Raw genomic sequence first — 14,990 nt, forward strand, 5'->3', positions numbered from 1 at the left:
AAGGTCTACTTGCATGTGCCAATAAGTAGCAGTGTTTGCAGTTTCCCATGTGTAAATGTGGAGTACTCACAGGCATGTATGGCAATACCAGCATGCTATGCGTAGCCTCAACTTCACTGTTAGAAAGGCTACCATTCCACAGATGTCCACACATCTACTGATCCAGAAGTATGTGAGCTATTTAATAGGCTACAGTGGCTAGAGATGTGACATCCATACCGGGTCACATCACAGGTATGGCGACATGGTGCGGGGGGTTTACACAGCGGTCTGGCTGATGTCAACGTTAGAGGCCAGTTGATAGCATGAGGCCTCACTGTGTAGCAGTAATACACTGTCACATTACATGATGTGAACACACACAGACATACACAGAAACACACAGTAACATGACCACACTCACGGGGTCAACAACACTATAATGCACACTTGATAGTGTTGAGGTGAGGATCCCTGCCTATGTGGTAATCACCTTCACAGTACTGTGCACCCACATGATGCAACACAGAGAATGAACATGTACAGGTAGCCAGTAAGGCTGAGACCGATGGCATCAACAGGGTAGTAGACTGCATCACCATGAGGAGTTAGGGATCCTTTCTGTTCTGTATGGTAGCATACACCCTCACTCCATGCACCAGACAGCCATACATACCTACACACACACACACACACACACACACACACACACACACACACACACACACACACACACACTGTGGAGTCCACAAATGTCATTCACATACAGATATCTTGCTTTCTACACTGCAGTATGTACAGATCTCTACAACAGTGTACAGGGGTGTGTAACAATTGGGATGTATTCCCCACCATACGTGGTATATATGGTCACACAAGCAAACACACATGGCAGTACTGTGAATCATACACCTGCTATATGATGATACGTCTGACAGACATGCAGCTATATTGGCCGCATTATGTGTACCATCGCTACCTTCGGCAATTGTGCTGCTCTATGCACATGGGAGGACATAAGTGTTACAGGTGTCACCCTGACCACTGTGTAGGTTGTATGTCTTCAGCTTCAAGTAACAATAACATAGCATACTGTTTGCACATGTAATGGTAGGATGGCTTGTGACACACCTGTGAGCTATCTTCAGCAAACATCCATCTGCAAAGGTGGACCACCACTTTATGTACACACAGCCATCCATACCTGATGTACATCCTACCGTACTGTCAGTATTTCACCATATACAGGTGTCAATGATGGGGCTGCATTGCAACTGCATGTTGTAGTTAGACACAGATGAACGACATACATCAGCTACTGCACATGCATGGTAGCTGCATGCACACCACTACATGTACATGTGTGTTGGTCCTACATTCCTGTCATGTAGCCATGTTTGTATGCATTGCAATTGGTGGACATGTGTGATGACATACATGACACATGGACTGTTGTATGATATGTTGGTTGTCATGGGTAACTAGTACAGAGGGAATGTTACCTCAGTCAACATTGCTACCTTATGTACTGTTAGCATTCAACAGCCATGGACCTACCTTCCATGTGCATGCATGTGATTGCTGTAGCCACTTGTCTGCACAGAGGACAGCAAAAGCTATGCTATGTACATATGCATTGTGTGTGTGTGGGCCAAGTACATATCCACTGTGATTACATGTATGTCATATCCAAACATGAGTGTTTTCTGGTGTATAGCAACAGTCATCTGTTACAGCTGTATAAGACCCAGAGCCCCTGTTATGTGTAGAACTGACCTGGTTATGAACTGTTGTATCACTGCATTGCATACCACATGATGGAACCCTGTCAGTACATGTGTAGTCTGCACAGTTGCTGTAGACCTATGTATAATCCACTGGTCATGAGTAACATGGTGGTGTAGTAATGTATGGATGTGTGTTGCTGGCCCAAGGACATGGTGATGTCTGAGGGCTACATAGTAGAATGCCGCATTTACCACTGTGATCTGCACCTGAGACATAAGTGATGGCTCTTGAGTGTGTACTGGTCAGTACATGTGAGTGGCCTTCATGTACGTGGGGACAGTAACACCTGGAGTGATCCGTCACGGTCTTATAGCCCACATGTCTGTATCTGAGGTATACGGTGGTAGTGCTATTGTGCACAACTGTGCCATATGCCAGGTGTTCCTCATTGCAGAGATGTCTGTGTTCCCCATTGTTGCATATGGATTGTCAGCTGTGATCACGAATGCTACACAGCTAGCACTGACGACCGATGTCAGATGTAGCAAGTATAAGGGTGGCTTAATGGCTAAGGTGTTTGCCTTACCAACACAAGGTGCAGGGTTTGAGCCTCACAAGGGATAATTGTCTATACTTGAAATAGCTCATAAGGGCAGTTCGCTTAGTAGTAAAGTATGGGAATGTATTAAAGAAAATACAGTTCTCGCATTTGGAGAGAACCATTAATGCAGGTGTTATCAAAGGTATACCATCAAGGACTGCCATTTATTTAGGGAGGGTGGCCTAATGGTTAAGGTGTTTGCCTTACAAACACAAGGTGCAGGGTTCAAGTCTCAAAAGGGATAATTGGCTAGGCTTAAAATGGCTTGCAAGGGCAGTTAGCTTAGTACTAATCTATGAACCTATGAACCTATGTATGTAGTGCAGCATTTGTGCTAACAATATTCACTATCGACACAATGTGCCCTTCCGTGTTTAGAATCCATGTGCATACAAGACAGCCCTTCGCTACTACTAAGTGTGTGAGCATGCTCAGTACGCCGTGGTGTAGATGGACATACAGTACATTCCAAACTGTGCCCTTCCGTGTTTAGAATCCGTGTGCATACAAGACAGCCCTTCGCTACTACTAAGTGTGTGAGCATGCCCAGTACGCCGTTGTGTAGATGGACACACAGTACATTCCAAACGGACGTGTGCTACTAAGTGTGTGAGCATGCCCAGTGACACCTTGTGTCGGTTATGTGCCTCTGTGTATGGGCATGACCATTGAAATCCTGTATAGCGATAGTGGTCATCCAGGCAACAGATGTCCATACCCCACATCAGGATGGATTCCTACATTGAACACATTGGGACTGTCTTGAAAGGTGTACTGTCTGTGGCGCATCTCGTATCCATGTAGTGTTGTAATAGTGCTCTGTAGATAGGCAGTTGCCCCACTCACATCACTGCCATGTGTTTGTCTACATCTACCTTGGGACAGTAATATGCTTTTAGACTGCTCACTCTCCATACATTCCCTATTGGTGTCTTTGCTTTTGCTGATGATGTCATCCACCTAGAAGTATGCCTCTGGGAGTGCTGTGTTCCAGAAATCTTGGTAGCATGCTCTGTAACTGTGTAATGCTGTAGTGTGATAAGGTAGTTAGGTGTATGTTCGACTCCCGGCCCTGCCAAGTTTGTGTGTGTGTGTTTCCAGCTGCCTGGGGACAGAGTAATGCTTTTAGATGGCTCACTCTCCATATCGGCGTTTTTGCCTTTGCTGATGGTGTCATCCACCTAGAAGTATGCTTCTGGGAGTACTGTGTCCCAGTAATCTCAGTAGCATGTTCTATAACTGCATAATGCTGTAGTGTGGTAAGATAGTTTGGTGTATGTTCGACTTCCAGCCCTGCCAAGTGTGTGTGTTTCCCGCTACCTGGGGACAGAGTAATGCTTTTAGACTGCTCCCTCTCCATACATTCCCTATTGGCGTCTTTGCCTTTGCTGGTAATGTCATCCACATAGAAGTATGCCTCTGGGAATGCTGAGTACCAGTAATCGTGGTAGTGCATTCTATAACTGCATAATGCTGTAGTGTGATAAGGTAGTTAGGTGTATGCTTGACTCCCAGCCATGCCAAGTGTGTGTGTGCTTCCAGCTCCCTGGAGACAGAGTTATGCTTTTAGATGGCTCCCTCTCCATACATTCCCTATTGGTGTCTTTGCCTTAGCTGATGATGTCGTCCACCTAGAAGTATGCCTCTGGGAGTACTGTGTTCCAGTAATCTGGGTAGCGCATTCTGTAACTGCGTAATGCTGTAGTGTGATAAGGTAGTTTGGTATATGTTTGACTCCCGGCCCTGCCAAGTGTGTGTATGTGTGTTTTTCCAGCTGCCCGGGGACAGAACAATGCTTTTAGATGGCTCCCTCTCTATAATTTTCTATCGGCGTCTTTGCCTTTGCTGATGATGTCATCTACCTAGAAGTATGCCTCTGGGAGTGCAGTGATGCTGAAACTCATGTTCTGTTACTGCATAATGCTGTAGTGTGGTAGACTAGACAGGTAGGTGCTCGATTCCAAGGCATGGCAGGTGTGTGTGTTTGGCAGTTATAACCTATGTGTTGGTATCTGTGGGTGGCTAGCTGCGGGATGTGTTCAGTGTGTTTTGTTGCTGACCTATATAGTGTTCACAGCCCGCATATTCTGCCAAGACACTGGGTTGTCAACACATACATTCACCAATAGGTCTGGTTAGTAAATGTCAGCAGCCCTACTCTTACCCTTAATACAGTCTGACCTATGTGACGCAACAGAACACACATGCCTTGATAGTAACAACACTAAATGATGCAGGTGGCACATGTAGTTTCCTTTTCATGCCTGTCTAATGCTTTGCTGTCATGTGGTCCGCTGTTGTGATATAAATGCAATATCTACATATGTGTGTACATGTATATGTGTGTATGTATATCTATGTATATATGTATACAGATAATATATATGATATATGTAGATATAGAGAGATAGACATAGATATAAACATATATGTCTGGGGACATCAGCACTATTGAATGTTTGTGCCAGATGATCTGTATGTGATAACCTGGTGTGTATGTATATCTGCCATGGTGTAGTGGTAATGCACATCGTCTGTTGTGTGCAGGGTCCCGGGTTGTAGTCGTGTAGACACCGGTTATTTTGTTGCTGGGAAGACCATGGGACATCGAATATGGTGATAGTAAGGCACCTGTTACCAGTTGTGTATGGATCTGAGTGACACTAAGCAGTGGTTATTAATTTGGAGGTTTGGTATGGGTCATATAACTATTCATTAGAAGACTATACTATGCAGATGAGGTTGACAATAGTGTATCCCATTTATCCCCAGGGTGTGATGCAGATACCTGGAGTATGTGTGTAGTTAGCCGGGTGCAGGGCTCGAATATAGTTGACAGCATGGGAGGGGGGTCAGGCATACTGTACGTACATTGCAGAACTGTGCCTCGGGAGTGCTCCTGCCTTAGCATGCCTAAGCTAGTGGCGTGTCTATACCTGCCTGGTGACATTGGGAGGGACAACAGCAGTGGTGGAGTAGTCAGGGTGTACAGGCTGCACAAACAGGTGATGATCAGCACAATCAGCAGATGACATGGCCAGCCTGCACATGAACAGTACGGTAATGTGAGCAAGCATCATACACACAGGTTTCTTCCACACTCTACACCACTGGTGTATACCTGTGGGGACATTTCACGACACAGTCCAACCAAATGAGAAGGGCTGCAGCAGGCAACATAGACCAACATGTGCAGGAGGCTGAGGGCAGTGAGGATGTGTATGCTGCCGAACATCCCTTACTGGGGTGACATAAGACTTTATAGACCCAGGGCGACTTACCAGGGGCTACATGAGCTGGGGATGGTGGAGCACTATGGGGTGGACAGAGACCTCCTACAGCGGCTTGTTGACCTGTGCCTGCCACACCTGACACATCAAACAGGCCAAGGGAAACCCATCACAGTGGATACCACGGTATGTGTTGGCCTGGGTATACTAACCACAGGTACCTCACACAACACAACTGGGGATATCATGGGGATCTTACAGGCATCTGCATCCAGAGTCCAGAGTATTGCACCAGTTCACAGATGCCATGTCAACACATGCTAGTGAGCACATACATGTCCTCAACACACGTGATTAGTAGACCAGCAATATGCATCTCTTCAACCACATGGATGACTACCCTGGGGTACTGGGTGCTATAGCCTGCACACACATACACATCAAAGCACCACCCGATGAGAGGGGTGGGGCCTACAGTCACTGCAGGGGCATACCCTCCAACAGCTAGGCCATATGCGATGGCCAGGGCATTAGATTGAATGTGTGCGCTGTCTGCCCTGGAAGCTATGATGATTCCAATATATGGCTTCTGACACAGCTGTATCACACCTTTGCCAATATGGACATCCCCTACAGTGTCCTAGTGGGGGATGCCGGGTAACCACTGGTGTCGTAGCTGATGACACCCAGCAGCAATGCACACACACCTGAATACTCACACCATAATGAGGCAGATGCACAGGCAAGGCACGTAATTGAGCATGTGTTTGGGATGCTCAGTTCACAGTTCTGGTATCCGGACACATCCGGTGGAGCCCTGCAGTATTCACTAGCTACATGCATACAATTTGTTATGGTATTTGCTATGCTGCACATTCTAATCCTGCAGTAACAGTTGCTGCAAGAACAGCATGGGGCAGGGCCACATGGCCCAACACCATTGCCAAGGCCTGTACAGGCACAGTGTGACTTGGCGAAGGAACTACCTGAGCAGGGCCCAGTCGGCGAAAGGCAGTGCACAGTATGACCTGCCCTTGGCAAAGAGGCAACACAAGGTATATGCACTGACACAGTATGTACCCACGGATGTCCCCTCTCTGACCCGCACACAGTACAATGGATGCCAAACATGACACTACCTGTGCTCAGCCATGTATAGGAGATGCACTGTGTGCATCCGACATAGGCAGCCCTCCAGCACTGTCCTCAGGTCCAGAACACCCCCAGGGTACGTCTATCGACCTAAAAATTGGCAGTTGTATTAGAATGTGTATTTACCCATTGCTATGGTATGTATGTGAGCATACAAGAGACTTTGGTGGCCGACTGTTAGGGCAGCAGACCGTACACGTCCATAGTGGCACCATGACATCTGTAGCACATATGGGGGTCATAATGGTAGCCAGTAGTACACAGGGTGTCCTAACCCACTGCATATTATGGGATGAACATCATGTGTGTCTGTACAGCCCACACACGTTCCATGCAGCTGGACAGGTGTGGACCAATACAGACAAATGATATACAATGACCCATGGATATGCTCAATGAATGACCCCAACCCCCAAAGACACACACAGACTACAGCAGGCCAGGCGGTTTGATGTAGGGTGTGAAAGATAGGACGTCCAACACCACTGTGCTGGTATTTAACGCTGGGATCTGACGTACACTGGTATCCCTCCAACTGACAATTTAGGTAGGTCCACACACTGACATGGAGTACCTGGCATACCAGTACAGTAGCGGCAGATGTGTACAACTGTCAGCTGTGCCCCCTGACCAATCTACACATGTGAGAGTCATGTGCACCACCCACGGTGCTGTGTAGGACTGTGAATGTGGTTGGATGTCCCCCCACACTATGCAGACATGTAGCAACTGTCAATGCCACATGACCAGTAGCTACCCTGCAGCCACAGCATAGCTACCCTGCAGCCACAACATGACACCTGTCTGTGTAGAACGGAGGGGTCGGCAACACAGTACTGACTACCTGGACATGTGACACATGCGATACAGTTGTCCATACTTGGCATGCTCACACACATGACGGTATGTCGGTAATGTCGGTCGACAACATGCGTAACAGTCATACTGGGCATGCTCACACACTAACACACAGGATGGCCAGGCATGCATACACCAGTGGTCCGGACATATCTGCCAGTACATTGCTATACTGTTGGATGATCGCGCTGCATGGTGTGTGTGTGATCTATTGTCTGTACATATGCCATGGTCTATTGTTAATTCACATGAGCTATGTGTGCAGGGTGCTGCTACCAACACGTGAATAGGGCAGTTCTTTGTTTGTGGACAGACCGACGCCTTTCGATACGGACTGGGTAAGGCACATTCCAGCAGGTGGGAGCAGTTGTGCGTGGGTTTGCACAGTGTTAAGCACTGCCGATCTCTGGTTACAGCACATTTTACCCATTTAGACTCCACATTTCTTTGACAGTGTACTACTGGCATACTGGTAGACAAACACGCTTACAGCCACTCGCTCACCAAAATTTCTGCTTACATTTTTATTTTTATTTATTTATTTTATTTATTTATTTAACATTTGTTGTCCAGGAAAGTCCGACAAGGCTCCACAAATCCTGTTTTCAGCGGATGCCCGGGGAGAAATGCTCCAGAAGCATGTCTTTAGAATGTGGGAGGAAACCGGAGTACCCGGAGGAAACCCACGCGAACACTGGGAGAACATACAAACTCCACACAGAAGACACCCCAGCCGAGAATTGAACCGGAGGACCTCTTGCTGTGAGGCGACAGCATTAACCGCTGCACCACTGCGCCACCCAAAACACTTATTTTGTCACTCATGCTGGGTGTGTGCAATCCCTTGTGCTGCGTATTACATTGGACTACATGACTACAGTATCGGGTATGTCTAACCATTTGGCGACAGCAGGCGTTCGACTGTATGGACTCGGCGGCCTGTGCAGTGACGTAATCATATTATATGCGTGTTCCTCATACAATTTGCTCCCATCTGCCTGATAGATGGGAACCGATACTCTGCAATGTTGACATGTGAATATGATTTTTTTAACACAGCTGTCTCGCAAGTCATGCTACCGCATACCTACTGTATGTTTTCCACCTTTCAGATTGCATGACGGGAGACTATAGGAATAACACCTTTCCCACTTTGCATGGGACAGTCCCTCATTAGGCATATAGGTTCATAGGTTCATAGGTTCATAGGTTCATACTAGGCTATCTGCCCTAAGGCATTTATAAGCCTAGCCAGAGTGTATGTGGCTTACACCACCCCTTAGGATGAGAATACTATGCCCTTTTAGGGTTTAGTTTACTATGCCTCTATCTAGTAGTGACACAGAGATGACCCCCGGGGTAAACTTACGATCTCCCATCCACTCATCGAGATTTCTCTTGAATAGAGTCAGTGAGGGGCTCTGCCTAACATGGACTGGGATTCTGTTCCAGAGTGTAGGGAGCCTCTGGGTTATGAATCTGTCCCTCCAGCATGTCCTATTTATTTCTGTGTTGAGGTTTAAGTCACTTGTTCTCATGGCTCTGATGGATTTGGATTTTCTGAGGTGGAGCATGTCCATTAATTCAGGATTGGACATGGCCTTGTATGTCAGGCACAGATCACCTCTGAGTAGGCGGTATGCGACTGAATAGAGCTGGAGTTTTTTCAGTCGGGCAGCACATGACATGTGTTTAAGACCCTTTATCCTCTTGGTGAGGAACCTTTGGGGTCTTTCTAACTGCTGCAGGTGTCGGGTGAGATACATCCCAAATGGGGCATTGTACTCAATCATTGGCCTGATAAGAGAAGAGTACAGGGGCACAATGACCTCTCTTGTTCTAGATGTGAAACCCTTCATGATAAGGTGGGCAATATAGAAGGTCTTCCTAACCACTTTGGCAATGTGAGTGTCAAATGAGAGGTTACTGTCAACCTGGGTCCCTAGGTCCCTGATTACCTCTTCCGTACTTAATGGATTACCGCCTATGTGGTAATTTGTCGGTACCTTGTTTTTCACAAAGGGTATGACTATACATTTTTTGGCGTTCAGCTTAAGGCCATGGCTCTGGCACCAATTATCCATTTCTATGAGGCCTCTCTGAAGGATGTTTGTGTCCACTGTTGTATCAATTATGGCGCCCAGTTTGCAGTCATCTGCGAACTTTGTCAGCCACAATCCTCCTATGTTTGCCTGTACTTAGGAAAAATAAATGCTGAACAAGAGGGGTCCCAGGACTGAGCCCTGTGGGACACTGCTTGTGACTGGCTTAGAGTCTGACATAGCTCCAGCAACTCTGACCCTGTGGGTTCTGTCCTTGAGACAGTTTGCAACCCATCTTGTGACATATGGGTTTACATTTAAGCTGGTGAGTTTGTCTATGATGCCCGAGTGGGATATTGTGTCAAAGTCTTTTGCAAGGTCAAGGTAGGCTGTGTGAACTGCCTTACCCTCATCAATGGCCTTAGTGACTGTTTCAAAAAAGTCGGCCAAGTTCAAAAGACAGGATCTGCCCTTGACGAAGCCAAATTCAGTAGGATCCAATGTCTGTAGGTCCCCAATGTCTTTGTTTATGAGTTCCATAATGATCTTCTCCATAGCTTTGCAGACCAGGCTCGTCAAGCTTATGGGGCGGTAATTTCCAGGGTCCGTAGAGGCACCGCCTTTGTGAAGTGGGACCACTGTTGCCGTACGCCACTCTTTGGGTACGTATCCTGTAGTAAGGCTAAGATTAAACATCAGCCTTATGTGTGGGTTTAGTTCCTCTTGGAGTTCATGTAGCACACAGCCCGGGACACCATCCGGTCCCATTGATGCTGTGTTTTTAGCTTTAGAGAGGGCAGCTCTCACCTGGGCATCTGAGATGTTAGGGAGGCTACACTCTGCTGGGATAGTTATTTCTCCTTTGGGGAGGGGAAGGGAAGAAATTTGCACTGAACCTGTCTGCCAGAATGTTGGCAATGTCAGTGGGTTCAGTGTATTTTGTGTCATTTTGGACTAACTCTGAGCATATCTGGGAGTTTCCACCCAGGTTTCTAACATAGCTAAAGAAGGCCTTGTGATAGTCTTTTGTGTCTTTTGCGATTTTTCTCTCAAAGTTAGCCTTGGATGATTTTATGAGTGATCGTAGTTTTTGCTAGTACTGATCAGAGACGCCTTCCCTTTTTGGGATTTTGTTCTGTCATGTAGTAGCTTCCTCCTCCTGTTGTAAAGTTTGTTTATGGCTGGAGTCCACCAGACCGGGCGCCTGCCTTTGGGGAATGAGTCTTGGTTTTATTTGGGATTGCATGATCCATATGTCATGTGACGATACTCTAGCCATTGCAACTGTCCTGATTAGGGGACATTCTCATATTCTACGTGTCTGTATTGGTTGCTTGTTACAGGTCTTGTATACCTGACACGTTGATATGTTATATGTAGTAGCATAAGCAACTTTACAGCTGCTAGACTACGCTTTTATTTGTGCTGATATGTATATTGCTGTACTATGCACGGCTGTAGGTATGTTCTGCCCTGGTACGTCTGACATTTCTACAGAGCAGATCCCACTTTGGCCATTCAGAATGGTGACGGCCCTATAGATCCTATATGTAGAGCTATCACATGTGTCAAGGCAACACATACCCACAGCCAGTTGTAAACTGACTACTTCCATGGTTTGCATATGTTAAGGTTATTCTTGTAGCATTATAATTGGTAATACTGTTTCCTATTACATGTAGCTGTTTCTGATACAAATTAATTTCTGACACCATAACACACAATGTACGGCCTGCTTTCCCGAACTCACAGGCCATGTGTTATAACATTCATTTTGCAGGACACAACTTCCCAGATGGGTGTGTCACTCAAAGGCGTATGGGTGTGGAACCTCATCTATTCTACTATCATCTACCTGAGGTGGTCATCAAATTATGTACTTTCCATCACTAGTAGACCTCACATACCAATGGGGGAGAATGAACACTGTATCAGGAACACTGCATAACACCCTGTGGGACACATTTAGATGATTGGTTCTATTAACCAGACCCATTGACAGTCACAGAGCATATGTATTCATTCACGTTTGTCTAGGTACATGCCGTTTATGACTCATACATGTTGTCATCTGTCATTACCTGTATTCCGCCACCTGTCCACCTAATATCACTAGTTCTGGAAGTGTTTATTTGGACTTTGTTACATTCTGATTCATAACTACGGACGTCCATGCTAATCGGGTACACGGCACTGATTTGGTCTCTATGTATTCCCCCGATGGTTTACAGACTATCCGGTAGATGTGCTCTTCAGGTTTGGGATGTATAGGCGTCTGCTATGCCCACATAGGAATATTAATGACTTCCACTGGGCGGGCCTACTACATCTCTGCCAACCAGCACCTGCACACTTAAGCCCATTATTGCATACCCATGGTCCACCTACCTGGCACCCCTCTACAAAACTCATGAATTATACTAACTGTGAGCGCAGCTGGGGTATGAGCACACCCCTACACATTGCCCACTCTCCCCGTCTGGGGACACGTCGTACATTTTGTCAACCCATGATTATCACACTTGCACAACCTACTGTTCCATGTACACCTTCATCCTGCTCGCATCGATGACAACAGGTTGACACATACACTGACTTTTTGGGGTCCCGCAAGGGACACCATTATCCATGTTTAAAGTGTATACCTTGTAGATCTCTCCCACTGCTACTTTCCTGCCGGTGTTTTGGACAGCAGTAGTGTAGTAGTCTTTATTGCCTGTCTGTATGTCTGACCGGCCTAACTGGACGGTGTGGGGGGTACAACGTTTATTTATTGGACCTCGCAGTCACATATGCCCGGGCTGTATATATGTTACCTCTAATTGCTGTAAAGTAACCTAGTTATGTATATGTGTATATCTACAATGACATATATATTTGTTTTGTGTGTATATGTATATATCAATACCTGTTGTTTGTGTATATATATATATATATATATATATATATATATATATATATATATATATATGGATCACCTTTATATCCCGAAATCGTTTACGACACACTAATCACCGACACCAAAAGACCGACATCAAATAATACCGACAACGCAAAACACCGAAAACCATTACACCAACACACTACACGTAAACAACACAGTACACTACATAACATATCCACTATCCCTAACCCAAACCCTAACCCTAAGGTCCGACACTACCGCACACTTACCCTACCTGCACCCTAACCCTAACTCACTTACCCACCCCTAACCCCAAGATCCGACACTACCGCACACTCACCCTACCTGCACCCTAACCCTAACTCACTTACCCACCCCTAACCCCGAGGTCCAACACTACCGCACACTCACCCTACCTGCACCCTAACCCTAACTCACTTAACCCACCCCTAAACCCACAGTCCCTCACTATCGCACACACACCCTACCTGCACCCTAACCCTAACTCACTTAACCCACCCCTAAACCCACAGTCCCTCACTATCGCACACTTACCTGTCCGCCCTAACACTAAATCACCGATCGCACACTTACCGAGTCCGTGGTTCTCACCTTGTCGGTCATCTGCGTTGTCGGTGTTTTCGTCCCGTCGGATTCCGTGTCGGCGAAACGCGTTGTCGGGCATCTGAAGGTGACCCATATACATATATCTATCTATATATATCTGTAGTATATCTTTGTGTGTGTCTATATATATATATATATATATATATATATATATATATATATATATATATATATATATATATATCTTTATATATATATATATATATATATAGATGTGTATACATATATATATATACATATATATATATATATATATATATATATATATATATATATATATATATATATATATATATATATATATATATATATATATATATATATATATATATATATATATACACGTTTTTATCTATATATACATCTGTGTGTCCGTTAACTTATACATTTCCCGGACATAGACACTTACACATGTGTATTGGGTTTTATCTCTGCTTCAACAGCATACTATTGCCTTAGTCATTATGACACCGACACTTCACTCCGGTGAACTTGTGGTCAGTATACTGCACGTTATACAGTGGACAGATGTTGCACATTTTTCATGTCTGGGGTGCCGCTGATAAGTGTGATGTGATACAGTGTCATTCGACCCATTATTCGTATGCGCAGCCTGTTATTCCTGCTACTGTGTTGGTTTCTGTGCACATTCATATTAATAATGTTAATAGAATGAGTGTTTGTGTTACTGAGATTGTACATCAACATATTGATGTCTGCATGTAGTTGTGGGTGGCGTTTAGGTTTTACATGCCGGGCTGCCAGCCCTGACGCACAACGTCCGACAATGATGCGCCCATTCACGCATGTCTCCATGAAGACGACGCTCTATCTGGGAATTGCACCTATGTACTAGCTGACCTCCACGGGCCGCTCCATTGCAACCAGCGCAACATACCCTAGCACTCCTGTGTCCATAATCGCATGTCCATAGTTTCTCCAGCACACCCGTGTTGAGTTTCCACGCATAACAGCCATTATACACCTGATATCGCAGCCATGACACACCTTTACACATTGCCCTCTCATGAGCGTTGGGACCCTACACACATTTTGTACCACCTCATGTATTCACAGGCTCATCATCCATTCATATTTGCACATAGGTGCCTTTCCTGGTGTTATGGATTACGAGCGATTTGTGGGTTACAAGTGTAGGTGGTCGCAACATGTACTACATTCCGTCTTTGTATAATGTTGATGTAGCACTTCAACGATGTTATGGCCACTTGTATAACCCTGCCTCTGGTGTGAATAGCATTGCTCTACTCACACTTGTGCAGCTTTATCTGACATATACCTTACCTGATCTAGATTCCCTTCACAACCCTTATGTTTGCTTTCGTCTTTTGGCGTTCATTTTATATATATATATATATATATATATATATATATATATATATATATATATATAGATAGATATATATATATATACATATATATATAGATATAGATATATAATTGCATATTTCTGTTATGTCTGTGGATATTTATCTATACACACATCTATCTATATGTATATATATATATATATATATATATATATATATATATATATATATATATATATAAAAGTTACAGCTGTACAAGTCAACATACATTTGCTATGCTACAAGCTGCATACACCCACGCAGGCGCACTTGCATCTACTTATTCTGAGTTACATATGTTTACTGCCACTTCTTTGGGATTACATGTGCCTTATTCCTTATGAAAGTACCACTTTGATTGATGGAATCCAGTTAACGGCCCCATGCGAGACACGCGGTCACCTTTACATGTATAAATGTTGGCTTTACAGCACAGAGGCATTCATAACACAATTAATATGTGCTATAGTCGTACTTGAACCAGGAATGCCTTTACGT

This window comes from Protopterus annectens, chromosome 8.part0 (genome assembly GCF_019279795.1).
Source record: "Protopterus annectens isolate FY-2018-M chromosome 8.part0, PAN1.0, whole genome shotgun sequence".
In the NCBI taxonomy this organism is placed as follows: Eukaryota; Metazoa; Chordata; order Ceratodontiformes; family Protopteridae; genus Protopterus; species Protopterus annectens.